This window comes from Myotis brandtii, unplaced genomic scaffold (genome assembly GCF_000412655.1).
Source record: "Myotis brandtii unplaced genomic scaffold, ASM41265v1 scaffold745, whole genome shotgun sequence".
Lineage (NCBI taxonomy): Eukaryota > Metazoa > Chordata > Mammalia > Chiroptera > Vespertilionidae > Myotis > Myotis brandtii.
In genome coordinates, this window is record NW_005370970.1 from 955,034 (window position 1) to 975,142 (window position 20,109).

The 20,109-nt window shown below is 33.8% G+C and overlaps 1 protein-coding gene across 1 annotated transcript in view; it reads right to left on the minus strand.

Moving 5' to 3' along the window:
* The window catches only part of MGAT4C (MGAT4 family, member C), a 776,551-nt gene extending 761,157 nt beyond the window's left edge, over nt 1-15,394 (minus strand). Inside the window, exon 1 of the mRNA XM_005882986.2 lies at nt 15,149-15,394. The gene's annotated coding sequence lies outside the window, so the exon portion shown is untranslated. The remainder of the gene's footprint in view (nt 1-15,148) is intronic.
* Nucleotides 15,395-20,109: the final 4,715 nt, after the last annotated feature.

Here is a 20,109-nt window from a genome sequence, read left to right on the forward strand (position 1 = left end):
AAATGAATGAAAGACAATATTGCCCCCCCGCCAAAAAAAAAAAAAACACAAAATTTGTGACAGAGAAGAATCTGACATGGCTTATAGGAGAGATATCAATGACTTCCATTTTGAAAGATAGTAGGATCTTTGCAAAAATGTGATAAAACAAAACAAAATAAACAGACAAAGAAAAAGAAAGCACCATTTTAAGTGAATCCAAAAAGGTAAAAGCTAAAAAGAGCAGGCTGTTTAAATTGGTAAACGTATGTACATAGGCAGAGATACAGACATATATCCAACTGGTTAAAAGCCACAGTACTGAATTAAATCATTCTCCATTGGCTATATGCAGTATCTAACTTCTCTGTCCCTGATTTCTTTGCCTGTAAAACAACCACATAGAATTTAACCCACAGTTTAAAAGTTAATAAGTTAATACCCTTATGCTAGGTGAAATAAGTCAGACAAGGAAAGACAAATACCATGTGATTTCACTTATATGTGAAATCTAAAAAACATATAAAATGAACAAATAATATAGAAACAGACTCATAGTAGAGAGCAGATTGGTGGTTACCAGATGGGAGGAGGTAGAAGATTGGGTGGAAAAGGTGAAGGGATTAGGTACAAATTGGGAGCTGGTTAAAAGGAAGGGAAAGTAAAGAAGATATCGGAAAAAAAAAGATAAATAAACCACCCTATAAAATTACTGCATCAGAATAAGTAAATAAGCATTTTCTATGAATTATAAAAATTAACAGGTATCTATGGAGCATATACAGAAATCAGAATTCTAATATCTTGAGGAAGAAATGGAAGGAGGTGTAATGTTTTCCTACAAGGATTAGAAAAGGTGTAGAATGAAATAATTTACCTATCAAAAGGGATATGCAAGAGAAAAAAATGGGCAAAAATAAATTTTAAAATGTTTAAAGGGAGTTAAAAAGAATTATGAAAACATGATAAAAATAAATGATAAAGAGAAAACAAAAGGAATACAGAAAATAGGCAAAAGAAGTGTAAATTATTTGAAGGCTTAACAAGGATTATAGAGAAAACAGTAGACATAAAACAGATAAAAAGAGTTTGTATTTGTCTAAGTAGATTTCCATTAAACAAAAAAGATATAATGAAACATAGCTAATATTTTACAATGAAAAAAAAGTGCTTATGCATTCATATTGAAAAGATGGTGTCATATCCCAGGAAAAAATTATCCCAAACTGTCAACACTGATGTACCATAGTAAATTTACTCATCATTAACATAAAGTTCTGTAAAACTATACTAGGTTGGTCCAATGATTTTCAACCTTTTTCATCTCAGGATATGCATAAACTAATTACTAAAATTCTTTGCCATACCAAAAGATATATTTTTTTGCCTATTAGACAAAAAAAATAGATATAATTGTGATTCCTTCACACTGGATGGCTATTGTTGTGTTGGCTGTTGTCATTTTTTATTTTACAATATAAGGGAAAAGAGGTCAATGCCTTTGACTAAATAGTCGGGTATTGTGTTTTAAAGATTCTTACAGCACACTGGTTGAAAATCACTAATATTTGCAATCAGGCAGGAAAAAAAGAGAGAGAAATTTTATTTAAATTGACATTAAAAGGGGGAGAAAGGGTTAATTTTTTAAAAACTCTTCCTTATAAGAATAAAAGGGAAAAATAAAAATGATCAAAGGAATTATGATTCAAGGAGTTTACATGGTGTCAAAAAATCTTTCAAGAATAAAAGCCACAAAGTATTTTAAATACACAAAATTATTTCTATGCAATCTTTTTTCTATAAGTACTAAAATATGATTACCAGCCAAGCAAAAGACTATTAGAAAAATCTTTGGGGAGAGGGGGATTATATAAGCATTTTATACATTTATTGATATACTAGTATATGAGATTAAAATAAATGTGAAGCTTTAGATAAAGAAATAAAAGGTATGTGATATATGCCTTAATGAAGAAATGATATAAACACCAAAGTTGGAGGAAAAAGAGTACAAAAAGCAGGAAGTATGTGCATTTTTCACCTTTCTGATAATAGCTAACATAAAAAAAATATAGAACTTATAAACATATCTCAAATCAGTACATTTTTAAAAGAGAAAGTTTTTCACATTGGATTTCAAAGTACACTAACTCTACTGTATATAAGAGATAAACCTAAAGCAAAGTGATTGATAATGTTTTTAAATGTGCAGAGCTATAGTTAATTCAAATATAAAGAAGCAAAGTTTGCTATATCAATAACAAGTGGGTGAATTCAGATCAAAAAGCATTAACACAGCAAACCAGGGCTCTTTATAACATTAAAGTATACAAATAACAATGCAAAAAATAGTTATAAATATCTACCTATCAAATACGTATAAACAAGTCTATGGGAAACACAAGGAGAAAAAGAAGCACATTAGTAGAGGATATTTAATTTTAGCTCTGAACACAGCATATCAAGGAAATAGAACACTTAAAGAAATATAAAGTCCTAGTAAATGGTGGAGTAGGGTTTGGTACTCATCATCACTGACTCCATAGACAGAGCTCTTTACCAGCCTCCTATCTATCTATATAAAAGCCTAAGCGACCATCACAACCAAATAGACGACTGAAAAGGCTGCATGGCGTGACCAGGCTGGCAGGGGGGTTAGTGAGGGATGACCAAATAACTGAGCAGCAGGCTGTGTGGGGTGACCAGGCCAGCAGGGGGGTGGGCAGTGAGGGACGATCAGGCACAGGCAGTTAGAGGTGATCAGGCCAGCAGGGGGGCAGTTAGGGGCAATCAGGCAGGCAGGCAGGTGAGTGGTTAGGAGCCAGCGGTCCAGGATTGTGAGAGGGATGTCTGACTGCCGACATCCCCCAAGGGATCCCAGATTGAAGAGGGTTAAGGCCGGGCTGAGGGCACCCTCCCCCCGTGCATGAATTTCATACACCGGGCCTCTAGTACAGTTATAACAGATGTCTCTTGGCTGAGGCAGGTGAATATACATTTATATATTTGTAGACGAGATGGAAATCTCTTTTCTTATTAAAACATAAAACAAGTGAAATGAGGGTTGTTGGTGGCTTAAGAAAATAAATTATTGAAATAAATTTCTGAGAGCAATAGACTGCAGTATGAAGGGTTAGTATGATAAAAAAAAAAGTAGTGCTAAGAGCCTACTTCAGGTCAGTTGAAATGACTCAGTGGTATTGGATAGCCCCTTGAATCCCAGAGCAGAAAGTGAGTGCAGCCAGGACCCCAAAAAGCTACTCAGTTTATCACTATATCTGCCTCCCTACTCTGTGACTACAGGTGTCTCATCCCTCCTTCCCGAAGCTTCATTCTACCTTACTTCTCTGGACTTCCTTTCTTTGTCCCATTTCACATAGCCTGGTAATGGCTGCCAAATTCCTACTCTACCAGACTATCCAGTTTAAGACTAATTAGAGTTCTTATAACTGTACTCTAGATTCCAGGGAAAGAGAATCTAATTGCTGTAGTGTAGGCCATGAAGTAATAGTTATGCCATGCTAATCTGGTGGGATGCAGGGCAGATCAGGTTAAAAAAAAACTGACTGCAATCAAGGAACCCCCAAAATCTACTGTAGCTATGAATCCCATTTTGCATCCATGAAAATTTATTTACTCAAGTTCAATTGAAAAATTATACTCAAAGTTTTCTTGATGTCTCCATGCCTTTAATGATGCCATCACAATCTTTTTGTTTAAATATTATCCTAGGAGGAAAAGCTAAGAAAAAATGTCTTTTACCCCAAACCAATTTATTGCATTTATTATGCATGGATATGTAAAATTATTATTAAAAGAATCTCACAAAAACTGTGTGTAGATGCTGGGCACATGGTGGAATGGAATAGTTCATGTGAGAAAGTGTAGGTGTCTCCTTAGGCTGATGTACTATAAGCACTTCTAGACTGCTTCTGGGAATCAGCTACTGAGTTCATTTGAAACAGGAGGGAAGGGGAATTTTGTGTCAAATTTTAACTTTTTAGTTTTATAATTTTAGCTGATGTTTATTTTTTTCTAAAATATAAAAACTAATAAAATCACTATTTCAGTTCAAAAAGAAAAATTCCTAAGCTAAATAAATTCTCTAGTTATCTCTGTTACTAATTCCTGATATTTCTAAGATAATAGAAGAATATGGTACTTATTAATTCTATTGATTTTTTTTTTTTTAGAGAGACAGAGGAAGGAAGAGGGACAGAGAGAAACATCATGAAACATCATCAATTGGCTGTTTCTTGCATGCCCCCTATTGGAGATCGAGTTGGCAACCTGGGCATATGCCCTAATCGGGAATTGAACCATGACCTCTTGGCTCATGGGTTGATGCTCAACCACTGAGCCACACAGGCTGGTCTTAGAAAAGCATTTGAAGTTGTAGAAGATGGTGAAATTAAATAATATTATTTATGGAATTAAAACAAAAATATTTCACTGTAATAAATTTTAAAATATGACATTTATTTCTGTTTATTAGAAAACTGCTTCTATATGAAACCCCTTCCCAAAATAATTTCTATTGAAGCAAGTGAAAATTAGACAATGTTAGCAGCAGAAAGAGACTAGGTTGGTTTTATGGCATCTGTGAGAATAATGATGGAAGACAACATTTAATTAGATCCCAAAATCCCTGTTTCTGATCCATCATGGTCATGAACCAAAAAATTCTAAAATGGGAAAATATTTGTATTCTCTTAAAAATGTAGTCACTTTTTTTTCTTGTATAATTTTGAATACATGCTTTGTAGTGTTTTGTTTTGTTTTGTTTCTTCCCAAACAGAAGTTTCTACTGGATATTGAACGTTAAACTAATAGGTCAGAATCAAAGGAAAGAAGTCATACCTATAGTTGTAAATTAGATGAAGGTGAAGATGTAGCAATAGATGAAACCACCCAGGCTGAGCAAATATAGGACAAAAGTAGAAAATAAGAAAAACAATAATAAAATATAAAGGGATTTATACTTAAGAGATAAACAAAAGTGGAAAGATGTGCATTTCTCATACTTATAATAGAAAGATAGTGTTGCAGTAAATCATACCTTTGATTTTCTAATACACTGCTTGTGGCAGAAAAAATCCATTTAAAGTCAAATAAATTTTGCTTCATATACAAGTGACCTATTTTAAAATAAAAAATATGAATAAAGTCAGAGTCTCATGTCAATTAATCATAAATAAGTGGAGAAAGATCGTGAAGTATAAATCTTGTAAAAAGGTTTGCAAGCTACCTGGTATATCTATAAATTTAGAAAAGGATAGGAACCATAGAAATAAACAGGCTAACAGGCATCCTCAGTCATCTATATGATTTAAAAATTGATACCTATACTATTTTCATTAAGTTAGCAAGTTCTGAAGATCAAAACTCCCATGTAGTAATTTATTGTAGTAGCATAGAAAATTTCTAGATATGGAAAAATGCATGTTGAGTAGAAAATCTGTTATTAACAAAAGAGTTCAATAAAGCTAATTATCCGTAGGTTCTATAATTCTATAATAGTGTATTCAATCAGAAACATCAAATCTTTTACAAGCACTTTAAAAAAAATTTAAACAGGAATCCAATAATCAAAATAATAAAGAATTTAATTAGTCTGTGTAGTTTTCATTTATATTTCTATTTTGAGATATGATTTACATGTAAAGCAAGTAAATAAGATTACTTATATTTAAAACAAGTAACCTAAGCTTATCAGGCTAAAATATATCATTATGCAACACCTTAATACTTCCATGTACAAACTTTTCTTTGCTTTAGTTACCTTTACTTTATTTTTGTTTTTAAAAAGGAGTTTTGCAAACTTCAACATATAATAAATTAATTTGATTATTGGTTTCCAAACATACATTCATACTGTGAGTAGAAACTCTAGAAAAATAATCTCAATCTTCATTTTTTGAGAGTGGACAGCCATAAAAAGTAATCCCGAAAACAACATGCATGAACATTAACTGGTTAATAGATAAACAAAATTTGGTATGTCTGAAAAACAAGAACTTGTTAGGCAATGAAAAGGTGCTACAACATGGATGAACCCAAAAACAGTATGCTAAGTGAAAGAAGGCAGACTCAGGAGACTATTTATTACATGATTCTATTTATATGAAATGCTCAGAAAAGCCAAATATTTAGGACAAAAAGTAGATTAATGTTTGCCTTGGGTTGGGTGAGAAATTACTAACTCTAAGACACAATATTTCTCTTTGTGGTTAATGAAATGTTCTAAACTTAGATTGTGGTGATAGTTGCACAAACAGTACATGTGCTAAAAGTCACCGAACTTAATGATGACATTTACAATGGAATACTACTCTGCCATAAAATGGAGGAAAATTCTACCTTTTAGAACAGCATGGATGGACCTGGAGAACATTATGCTAAGTGAAATAAGCCAGTCTAGGAAAGACAAGCTCCATATTGACTTCACTCATATGTGGACGTTAATGAACAAACTGAACTACCAAGCAAATTAGAGACAGACTCATAGATAGAGAGCGGGCAGATAGCTCTGGGTTTGTGAGTATGTATGTGGGGGGGAAAGGGGGTGTGGGAGATATTGGAGGGGTGGAGGGATTGAAAATAAAAAGAAAGAAAAGAGAGAATTCATGGACATTGACAACAATGTGGTGATTGCCGAGGGCATAGAGGGGGAAAATGGTGATAGAAAATATATTAAATTAAAAAATTTTGAATGTTATGCTATATAAATAATACCTCAATGAAGCTGTTTAAAAAGAGGATTCTTCATATAACCACCTATGCTTTTCAGAGATTAAAATAAAAAGGGAAATATGTATTCTTCTTCCCCTCCTAAAAAGGTAACCTCATAAGAAAAACACAAATCTCAATTCTCAGTTTGTGTTAATTTGTAAAATTAACAGATGTGATGCAAAGTACTATGTTTAAAATAATATGAAAGATTGTTTTAAACTTTCAAGTTGGTTGATTATGCCCACCTATCATTGAAAATAAAGGATGGTTACAAGTACCAGCAAGTTACTACATACAAGTATTTGCCTAATGATAATAATTTAAAACAAGCATTTAAATATATAGTCTATATATCTTTCCAAACCCCTAAAAATCTTTGTAAATAACTACTAGACTTTGCCATCCTTTAAACATTTTTACCATTTTAAAATATTTTCAATGTCTGGTAACTACTTCAAATAAATCAACAGTTTAATATGTAATAGTCAAAACTTACTATCAAATTTTAAAAGTTTGATGTATGTTCATCCAGTGGTTGGCAAACTGCGGCTCGCGAGCCAAATGCGGTTCTTTGGCCCCTTGAGTGTGGCTCTTCCACAAAATACCAACTTCTGCGTATGGGCCACGAAGTTTCAATCGCACTGTATGTGCGCGCCTGCACATGATATTTTGTGGAAGAGCCACACTCAAGGGGCCAAAGAGCCGCATGTGGCTCGCGAGCCGCGGTTTGCCGACTACGGATCTAAGCTGTTAAACTTTAATTCAGCCACAGGAACAATATATTTTCTCTTCTTTTCTCATTTTATTGTAGAAAAAATCAAGTTCATTTATAACTTAGAAATTATTTCAGTGACGTACAGCAAAAAAATTAGGACTGCAATAATTGTTTTGACATTAATGATGTTTTCCAGCCATAAGTGTTTTGTTCTTTTGTTTGTTTTATAATTGCTGTTGCTTCTCCAAGAGAAAAAAAAAAGATCATTTTCTTGTCTGAATTCTGACTTGTCTCTTACATTACAGAGCCTGAAAAGACCTTAAGGTACATTTCTACAGCATCCTCACAATAACTTGACTATTTTTATTTGTTTCTCTTACCCAAAGGCAGAAAAGCTAAACAAAATTAAAGGAAATGACAAAGCATGTTTACATAACTATCCATGATTCTTTTTACTGCATTGATGTAGTGGAAAAAATACATAGATATACCTTACAAGCGATTCTTTAATAGGCAATAAAAATGTGTTACTACTGAATTTTGCTTCCTGAATGTATTAGACAAAATTCTAGTGTATAAAGCATGTACACAGACATATGTCTATGTTTATATCTATGCTGTTCTGCTGTTTGGTGGCCAGACCTGACTGTCCTTGGTTGAACCTGGGTCTGAGCCTCACTGTCTCCCCTTGTTTATTCATCAATATCTCTGTACCTGCTTGTCTATACTTATTTGCCTGTGTATTCTTCCATATCTCCCTGTGGTATGTTTCTGGCTGTCAGTTTGCCTTTCCCTGTAGATTGGTCTGACATCCCTGTCCCATTGTCAGTTCCTATCTGTCAACCTGACTCCACATGTACTTGTCTCTCAACCTGTTCTTGTTTGCATATTTATAAGGCGGTATGGTATGTATTGGTTTGTAGGTATGCCTTTGTCCAGCCATGATTCTATCTGTGTGTACATATGTGCAGATTAGGATTTTTCCTTTAGTGTAGACTTACTTTATATCTACCCTCATGGTCTATGTGGGTGTTGACCAAAGGTTTGGAGATAGCAAGAATTGGGTTACAAAATAAAAACAAGACTTAGAACTAAGGGCAAATATAACTGTTCTCAGAGTCAAAGGAGAAATTTTTGATGGGTATATCCCATTTCCCAGCATTGTTAGCAAGATCCAGCCCAGTTATATACCATTGACAACCTAGAAATAATTACCTTTGCAATGTTAATCTTCACTCTTTAATGTAAACTCTACCAAATCTCATAGAGATTTTCATTTTCTTAGAATATTCCCAATTTTGACCCCATAATGATAATTCAGAGGAGAAAAATATCCCAGGCAGAACATTTTCTAAAGCTTGAATTACTTCATGAGGAGTAACACTAAGTTAAAAAAAGAGTGGATGAGATCCAAGATAACCCAGGGTGGGATTTAATGCTCTAATTCCTATATATTTCAAGGTTTATTTGCTAGAGAGGTGAAAAGATGCTCTTCATATTCTGCCTGTGAACTAAAGGTCTACTTTTAAATCTTCTGTGGGTCCCACTTACTACTTGGTAAAAACACAAACTCACATGGCAGTCACAGACATGCACACAAACCCCTTTATACACATATTCAAACCTATTCACATACTTCTTAAAGATAAGTGAAACCTCTCTTTTAGAGAGACTGTTCCTATAAAAATAGCCACAAAATGTGTACTTTGATTTTTGCTCGACAATGTCCAGGAACTTACTCGAGCCTAACATAACAAGGCACATTACAATAATTTCCTAAACAATAATAATATTTTCTTAAGGTTCTACATATACACAAACATATATTTTCCTTACAAGAAATCATAATTAAAAGCTGGAACTATTAGGACTGGTTATTGACATTGATCAGTTTTAGCAGACGATTGACAACCTTTCACTTCATGGTTATTATATTTCTTATATATGGACATCTGACAACATAAGTATTTAATTGTGCAAATGAGGTGACGAAAGAATAATTTATGAAGTAGGTCAACTGTACTTACATCACATGGGAATACTGGCCTATATTTCTTTTTAAAGATGTTATACTAAATTCAAATCTGGCTAGAAAATGAATCAGCATTACAAAAATACTGAAGGCATATCAGATGTATTGATAAAATTAAAAAGGACAACCCAGGAATTCACACAACACACAACATATGCTTCTTAGAATTAAAGCAGAATTGCCACCTGGCAAAGTTTTCATTGAAACAGGTCCTTCTACAAACACGTTCAAATCTTGTTGATACGGTTACAACAACTTGAAATGATAGCATATTTGTACTCAGTTGCCAGTTTGGTTATTCATTATTTCCCCTCTCTAATATGAATTATTAAATTAAGCCTTAACTTATTTACATGCAAAATTAAATTTGAGATTTTTGTGACTTTCAATATTGTACCATTTTGTTCTTTAGGTTTTCTAGGATAAGTTAACTTCTGTATCCAAACTCATGTACTATATGATATTTTGAAGGAATAAAAAAGTTCTAAAAAGTTAAATTACATCCTCTATAAGAAAAGATAAGCAGAAATTACATAATTAACTAGAAAATTATCATACATTCCCATAAAAATGTGGGATTAAAATAAGCATTGTGTCATTTCCCCTCTCTTCCACCTGATTTGCTATAAATATGTATTTTTCACCATTTTCCCAGCTGTCCATACAGTGAACATAAAGTTCCACTATGATCTGAGAGCAATAGCATAATGGTTAAATGCCAGACTCTGAGCCAAAGATTCTATATTCAACCTTGGCTAATCACCTAAGCTACTTATGCTAAATAAGCATGGGCTGTTGCTTCCTCTCTATACCTAGATTTCCTTATCAGTAAACTAATTATAATAGCTGCTACCTTACAAGATTGTTGACAGGATTAACATAAGAATAAATTTTAAGTGTTTAGTATAGTCTTCAGCCCACCCACTGTACTCAATAAATGCAATCTGCTATTATTACTATATATTATTTCAGATGCCATACTAACATAAGGACTTTAAAGTGCCCATTAAGGGTAAAGATAAAATAATGGATGTCCACATCAGATTGAACTATTTGGAAGGATTTTTCTGAGGAAAAGGGTAAAACTATAGTTTTAAGCTAAAAACTAGTAGTGTCATTTGCAATGTAGACTATCTTATGCAAGAAGATGGAAGTTTAGGACTATATTTTTTTAATATACTTTTATTGATTTTGAAGAGGAAGAGAAAGGGAGAGAGAGATAGTAACATCAATGATGAGAGAGAAACATTGATTGGCTGTCTCCTGCACACCCCGACACTGAGGTCAGCAACCCGGGCATATGTCCTTGACCAGAATCAAACCCAGGACTCTTCAGTGTGCAGGCTGATGCTCTACCTGCTGAGAAAAACCAGCTAGGGCTAGGCCTATCTTTTGCCTAAACTTTGGTGGAAGGCTTGGAAGATCTTTTTATGTTCTAGTAAAAGAATTGTTAAATTATACTCATGGTTAAATAAGACCCTGAAGAACATTTGTTTTCTTCTTGTTGTGTTTTTTTGTTTTTTGTTTTTGTATGTTTGTTTGTTTTTGTTTTGCATTTTAAAACGGTGTATATGGAGAAGGAGAGAAGAAGGAGGAGGAACAATATGTGACAGAGACTTTCACAGGAAAAGTTACAACCTCTTTTCCAGAAGCCTGAGGAGGTTATATCTGACAAGTGAACCAGCATTTTTTTTGTGTGTGTCTCCTTTACTATTTGTTTGTTAGCATACACAAATTGAAACATACAGGAGAGAAGCACTAAGGTTAGAGATATCTCCTTTCCTGTTAAGAATTTACTGAGGGAAAAACACCTCAAGGGATTGGTGGCCAAGCTTTTTAAGGTTTGGTCAAAAGGACTAGGGATTAATAAATGAATCTGGAGGAAGTCATGGGCAAAAGAAAAATGTAGGTGAGCACAAATCTGGGGCTCCCAAAGCAGATCTGATAACCAAACAGAATAACAGAAAATCCAATATCAGGGCTGGGTCAGGAGATGGCAATGTCATGATAGAAAACTGAGTTAGAATTAGAACATAAATTCCAATCCCCATTAAGAAATGGGTCAAAATCCAAAGCTGGGAATGGAAAAGCAATAGAACAAGAACTTCAAGGATATTTTAGAAATGAAGTCAGAAGCCTTAATCTTTCTTATTGGTGAGTCAGAATTGTTATGGTTTACCTCCCACATAACTGAGAATATTAATGTATTTTTTTCTGTATATGCTTAACTCAATATGAGATATAGCTGAGAAATTCAGACTTAGAATTTCTCAGCAGTCATGCAACCTAAAGACAGCAGCTTCTAGCTTGGATTTGCATACTATTTCCCTAAAGATTCAAACTCACAGTTAAGGTCAACATCTGGCTGGATTTAACATTCACATTTGACAGTTTCACTTTCATTACAAAATGTTTAGAATTTTTTACAAGGCAGAAGCTGTCTTTTATTTTAATAAATGTTTACATATCTTTTCTTTTTTCCTTTAGGGGTGGATTTATATGCTTGAATTATTCTGTGCAGTTGAAATTGGAGGACATCTCACTAGACAAGCCACTGTAGCAAAATAAAATGCAAATGAAAGGGGCAAAGGGCACAGTATAATGAGCAAGAGGATTTACTGTTTCATATTCTATTTCCATATCTTTTGAGAGAGGGAAAAGTGAGAAAATGAGTTATTGTTCTATCTGCTTTCCTTGGTAAGTTCTGGTGGATAACTTAGCTATTTGAAAGCCATGGAGACTATGCCTACTAATTTCTCAAACTAATCAAAATTTCTAATTTTATTAATGCTTAGGTAATGATTTAGTATTTCTATAGGTTATCTTACTGCCAAACAATAAATATATGTTCAGCACATTATTCATATTACTAAAACTGTTAACAAGTAAATAAGGATATGATAATGCACATGTTCACACATATCATCATCATTGAAGAAATGTAGGAGTCAAGGTAGTTTTAATAGAAACATTCTGTATATGAAACTATGACAAAATGCATGAAAATAGGTACTGTTTAATGAGCATATTTTGTGCACAAACTACGGGTTTGTTCCTTTATGTGCATGATCTCTACTACTCACAAGAGTCTAAAAAGCAGGTACCATTATCGCCATTATACATCTAACGGGATAGAGATATAGAGATCAATTCACTTACACAAACTTTCTTAACAGATTTAAACCTGGTTTGTCTTTCCCTAATCCAATGTTCTGTCTACAATTACACTTTGACATATAGAACAGAGTTAAGGAACAATTTGAAACCCACTGGATGATCAGTCTGGGAAGCTCAGTAAAGTTAAATGCAAATCATTGGCTAAAATAGGACATTTCATGCCTTACGTGCACATAAATAGCCACTAAAGAGTCCGCCTTAATTGCCTTCCTCTGTGGGCACCAATTAGAAGTCCTGAAATATTAATAAACTGGCTAATTTAATAAAAATACTATTACATGTTTTCTTCCTGCATATTGCTTTGAAGCACCAAACATATCATGAGCACTCAATAAATATTAAATATTTAACAGCAACTAATAAAATGAAATTATGGTAATATATTTTGCAATGAACTCACCACAAGAAGAAATAAAACAAGTTTTAGTACTAGACCTGGAAGCTGAGCAGACTTAGAAACCTGGATAAGTGAATTAACCCTATAGGGAGGCACAAGACATTAAATGATTGTGGTCGAAAGGTTTAATAGGGGGTCAGAGTAATCAAAATTTTTATTGCAATTTGGCAACTAAAACTGTCCCTCCTGATTTATATATTTTTTTCTATTTCTCCAAAATTCAAAATTCACATTAAAATATATATTACTAAGCTGCTGTTATATAGTATCCTTGTCCAAATATAAAGTTCCTATATTTCATTATCTATTGGTATTATCTTATTTTGAAAGAACATAAAATATGCTCCCTGAAGTTATCATGTTTTTTCTCCCACTTTTGCATAGTCTGAGATTTTCAAAAGAGTTATAATAAAAATAATAATAATAATAATAAATGGATGTTGAATCCCTTTATCCTTTGGCATGCAGAAGTCATTGAATTGTCAAACTCTGACACACTCAGGAGTGCATGCCGTCTCCAAGAGCATACTTCTGTAGATTTAAATTAGAGCTGCAAGTTACTGGGGAGAAACCAGGCTGGGAGCAAGCACACGGTTTCTTTTCTTAAGCAGTGGAGGAAAATGTTTCATAAAGGGGAGAAAAGCTTGCCAAATGGAGGAATCCATAGGGAAACCTCAATTTAAGCTTTTGTTCCTCAATTCATGGAAGATTCATGAAAAAAGAAGTACTTCTTAGTACTTTTAGAAAACTCTATTATCCTTCCTTTTTCTTTTTTTTTCTCTTTACAATCCCTCTGAGGATAAGAGAGAATGCACTTAAAGTTACTATTTGGGTGACTTGATCCTTCTTCTTCTCCTCCTTTATTCTTCTAATGGTCTCTCAAATGCTCCCAAGAAATAACACATTTAACAAGTGTTCACCTGGAGCTCAGCTACCATTTCCTCTCCCAATCCTGTGATTAACCCACTGATGGGTCTACAAACTCTATGTTCCAGTCGAAATACGACATCAGTTACACCATTCTCCAGCTCAAATATATCTCTGATTCTACCCATCCTAATCACCCTTTTTACATGGAAAAAATATCAACACCATGGTTGGTTTCACTGAACCTATTTATACAACAATAAAACACTTAACAGCCTCAAACACCCTGATGTATTTAAAAATATTTCTTTAATTTTCATGTACTCATTGTGATTACAATATGTTTGTTTTCTGTGCTACACTCTCACTCACTCTGACACAGATAGCCCCTCTACAGACACACCTTTAACTTGTAGAAAACAGGCACAGAAGTCATTCCTTGTTGTAATACATCGTAGGTACAATAAGTTAACTTTTACTTTAGGTTAAGGCTTTCTCCATTTTTTATTAGTTTAGATAATACTCAGAAGTTTGTCACATTTCACTTTGCTAAGCAGTTTTTTTGGACTACTATAGATATTGTGAGGCACTTGCTTCACAGAACAAAGTAGAATAATAAGTTATTATAATATGTGTATTTAACTAAATCCTTAGATGAATGTGAATAAGATTGGCCTGCACTCAAAACTAAAAACCTGTAAAGCCAATAGAGTACAGTGTCATAAAATTCTCAACAAGACTCCTCCTGGAGTTTCATTAAAGTAAATCCATTTATCATTCATACATGTATATATCATGAACATCAGTGACACTACAATTAATAACAGCCTTTGAGACACAGTTTGTATTTGAAAATATCTGGAGAAAATATCATGATTATTAAAAATATCTTAAAAAGATAAAGGATAAAGCGAGTTTCAAAAGTATGCATTTCTCTTCACTATACATTGCAGCTACAAAAGAAAATCCCCAAGAGAATTAATACGAACTTATGATAATGCAGCCTGCAGCACGGTTTTGTTTTGGTTTTGTCTGGTTTTGCTGACAAGGCAATTCAAACTCTACCCTACTCATCTTTAGTAGAGGGATCAAATTATTCACCTATAAACATGCAGCAATAAAATGTCATTCTTCAGGCAATACCGGCTACTTAACATTTTCCTCTTTTTCACTGGTTTGGACCCCCAGCTCATTAGATCATTACCTGATAAATAGGAGAGGGTAATGAATTGAGAAAATAACTACGTACCTTCAGAGAAAACCTGCCCGATAACAGTCATCCATTAGGAAACTGGCAATATCCTCTGATCTATTGCCCGCAAAGCTATGACTTGAAGAGTTTCATTCCCTGGGCTCAGTTCACCAGAAGAAAATCAGCACAATTTAAATATTTCTTGGAATGTGACAGCTCTCTAGATCCCCGGTTGCAGTCTGTTCCCCAGGGATGGCAATCTGGTGTTCCTGTGTGCACAGAGCAGTGAAGATGAATTGAAAATGCTTGAGATAAATTAGGAATGGCTAAGTTAAAATTGTCTCTGCTCCAGACTCTCTCATCTGCAGTCTGTAAGCCTGTTTTTCTGTGAAAAAGCTAGATGGCAGGCTGCCTCAGTAAGTTCTTCCTAAGCGACAGAGAGCATTTTCAATGAAGAAAAATTCTCCCATTATCTAAGCTAATGTGACTGCTGCTAAATCTAGTTTTTAAAGTGGCTACTGGCATGAAATTTATTTTCCCTATTGGTTTCTTTCAAACCACAGTCTAGAATCCATACTAACATATTAAATCATAACCCTTCCTGCAGTTTTAACAATCGTTTACATATAGAAAATTTCCACTTTAGGTCTTAAAGCCATTTTATTGCATTTTGCAATATTTAGAAAGTGTTTTTTTTATTGCAATACCTCAATGTAACAATATTTTATTGACAATCACTTATTGTAATGAAGTTCCAAATAGAGATGCACTATTTTTAAAGGTCAGTTAGAATGCAGAAGTTATATATAAAAATAAACAAGGGGAATGTGGAATCCTAATACATAAGCAAAGAAGTAAATATTGATTCTGAATACCCTCTTAAGAAAATAAGATGTTCCAAATAAAATCAAGCTTCATAAATTATTCCCTTTCCAAATGACAATATGCCATTTTTTTAATTCTGTTTATTTCAATTGAATGATACATTGTGATGTAAGAGTTCTTATCCCTAAATTAGAAAATTACTTTAGAATGCACTCTACTTGGTTATTGGCAACACAAAACATAAAAGGGTTATCAAAATGTTCACTTCCATTTCTTTTTTTAAATTTATCTTTATTGTTGAAAATATTATAAGTGTCCCCTTTCCCTCCCCCCTATTAACCTCCTCCACCTCACACCTGCCCCCTCAGCCCTACCACACTTGGATTTTCTACATGAAACAATTTTTACATTATCAGGAAGGACACTTAAAAAGATAACTCAAGGCTACAAAAATAAAACAAGCTTTTCCTTGCATAACTTTCCACGTGACATTCTGCTCTATGTCTGATTATTTGGTGTGCAAACTGTTGTTACCATGACAAAAATGGCCTGCACACATTGTGGGGGAAGCAAAGACAACAGAATCACCTGGGACCCATCAGAAAAAGTAAATCAAATTTTCTGTTTTTCCTCCACCCACCCTGTAGCTGTAGCTGATCACTTTACTTGGAGAGGTGAGGGAAGAGAGACAAAAATGAAACCTCATAGCAAATGCCTCCAGCCCATCTTCCTCTTTGGGAAGTGGCAACACTGTAGCTATTGCTGGGGAAGAAACACAATGGAATTGGAGAGCAGTAACTTCAGCATCCCAGTTGGGAACTATAGTTTACCTAGCAATTTTCAAAGGCCCGGAGAGAAAGAGAAAGAAAGAAAAAGGGGGCGGGAAGAGGCTATTTATCATTCTCAATTGCCATATTTAAAATAACCATGATGTGCAGCCCTGAAGACACATAAAGCAAATGTAAAGGGATAAAAGTTAACATATCTAATAACTGACAATTGATTGAATATCCAACTGCATTGCACAAACCGGCACAGGGCATCCCAGTTAATTTAACAGGTACTTTCAGTAATGAACAAGATACATACTTTCTTTAAAAATCCCAGATGTTTTAGAAACTGCCAATTTTACTAACACTAGACTGCAATGATAAATTCAGGGGCATATGCAATTACATATGAGTGATACCTAAACTATTCTTGGAGTATTTAGGAACTGCTTCTTGTAGGATGTAACATTATAAGAAAAAGCCAAGTAAGCCTTGGTTAAATGGATAATGAATATTTTCAGGCAGTGGGAAAAGCCCCAAGGGAAATATGCATATTACATTTAGATAAGGAAAAATAGTTCAGTGTGGCTGGAGTAGAGAATGTGGTATGGGGGGCATGAAAAGAGATGATTGTAAAGAAATAATTAGTTACTTGTGCTATGTAAAGGAATTTGGACTTTACCTTTACCTTTAAATGGAGAATCATTGAGGATGAGAAATGATCCATTTTGCATCTTAGTAAGATCATTCTTCATGTCATGCTGGTCAGGTAAAACCTATCACCACATGCCATGTTAGCTAAGCAGATACTTAGTAGCCATACTATTTAGGCATTGTCCCTTTACTTGTAATAGCCAACTTATATACCTTATTTAAATATGTTTTGTTATTTCTAGCTTTCAAGGCCTTATTTCTAGCCTCATCATCTCTTGCCAATATCATGGAAAGAATGTTTTATTTAAGCTCCCTGTTTCAAGTAATTTCCCCCATCAATACCTATTACACAGCTGCCAGTCCTCTTTCTAAAGTGTGCATAATCCTATCACCCTCCTGCTTAGAAAAAAATTATTTACTCATCATTACCTGAAGAATAATGTCTGAAATCTTTAAAATGATCTGTAATTGTTGGTTTTTTAAAACTCAGGAGTTTCCGGGTGAAATTGGAAATTACCCCCTATACACAGAGGGCAAAGAGAAACAAAAAAAAGGGGCAGGCCACCCCATATTGTAGGTGGCAGTGTTAATAAGCAAGGGAACTTATACACTAGGTTTGTCTCTGGCACACCCACCTGCCAGAAACTTAAAAGTTTAGATAGAAGCATTTATGGGGTGCAGTCATATACACTGTCTTAACACATTATTCTCACTGGTGTGTCCTTGAAAATTATTGGCTGTGGGAACAGTGGGCAGAACATAAATTCCAAGGACCACGGAGGGTGTGAACAGCCTCTGATTGCCTGGGTTCAGTGCTCAGTTCAACTGCTATGTCCTCTCTGACCTCCTCCAACTGCAAGATGTGACTGCATAGCCTTCTCAACCGACACTACCCTGACCAGACTGCATTGTCAAGAAAACAAGAGGAATCAATCACATTATTGGATTTGGCCTCTAAAACCTCTGCACACGCTGCTCTTCTACCTATAGTTTTTCACCAGAACTAAGTGACTAGAGAATTCCTTTATATCATGGAATATTCCTTTTAAATACTGTTTCTCTTTGAAACCATCCTGATTCCCTCACATAGAGCCAGTTTTGTCCTCATCTCTTATGTGATGTTTTGGTGACCATGTCAATGAAGTCAGTTCTCAAGTAAGATATATAGTACCTTTTGGAATATCCCTCTCTTCCTTTGCATTCTTCTCTCAGGTCCTCATTTTATGTTTTTTCCCCTCCCCGTTCCTTAATAATTAACTCTAGCTATTCATTTTTCCATATATCTGTATATCAATGTCTTTGAGTTTATAATGCATATTGTATGGCTTAGTTCTCCTCTTATCATCTGTTGTTGTTTTTTTCCTAATAGTTTCATTTATACCCTTCCACTTTCCTCTTTTACTGTTTATATCCCTATTTTTTCTTTTCGTCATTTATTTTTCTATGTTTTTTTTTTAATTTATCCTGTTTCTTTTTGTTCTCCAGCTTTGTGCTATCCTCCTTCTTTCTAGTCCCTTGTTATCTTAAAAAGAAAAAAAACCCATAAAACTTTGTTATTAACTTTTCTCATTTCATATTCTCTTCAATTAACATGATGAAAACATGTAGGAAGGGATTGTATTTGATTTGCATTGCATAGTTCCAATATCGATCTACACAGAAAGTGGCTTTTAATATTTTTTTGTTTTTTGTAGACTTTATTGTAAAATGCTTTCTCCAATTTATAATTTTAATTAAAATATTAAAGAAGCTAATGTATAGCAAAATTACTCTTATCATTTAAAAATGTATTTTAATAGCAATAATCAGAAAGGATATTTACTTTTGGCCACCATATAGTCAATATTATTCCACTGCAATTCTCCGCATTTATTATTTGGATCTGCTAGAGCTGGTGGACAAAATTACCATTCTGTATCACTTGCAACATAAGAGATGGTTGCAACATAATAAAATTAAGAAATAATGAAATATAGACATAGCATCCTGCTTATAAAGAAGAGAAGCATAAGTGTAGTAGGTTGAAAGTATTTATTAGAGGTTCAATAAAAATCAGTTTATATAGCACATCTTTCTAAGGTGACAGCACTGTGTAATGAGAAATCTAGAGTTACATTTAAAATATATAACAAATAGTTATCTTAAATAAACTTAACCAATTAGATGAAAGACTTGTTCACTGAAACTACAAATATTACTGAAAAAGTTAACACAAATCAATGGAAAGACATCTCATGTACATGGATTGAAATACTTAATATTGCTAAAATGTCAACCTACCCAAAACAATCTACAGATCCAATACAATCACTATCAAAAAAGATGTTTTTTTGCAGAACAACCCATCCTAAAACTCATTGAAACTCAAAAGACCTAAAATAGGCATAACAATCTTCAATACAAAAATCAAAATTTGAGGCCTCATGATTTCTGATTTCAAAACTAAATACAGAGCCACAGTCATCAAACAGTGTGCTACTGGAACAAAGACAGATATGTAGAATAATAAAATAACAGAGAGATCACAGAAATAAACCTTTACATATATAGTCAAATGACTTTTGTTAAGGGCAACAAGATCATTCAATAAAAAAAGAACAGTATTTTCAACCAATAGTGTTGGCAGAAGTAGATGCTTGTATGCAAAGGATGAAGCTGAATAATTATACCACATATAAAAATTAAATCAAAATGGATCAAAGACCTGAATGTAAGAGCTACAATGGTAAATCTTTTAGAAGGAAACATAGAGGAAGGCTTTATGACATT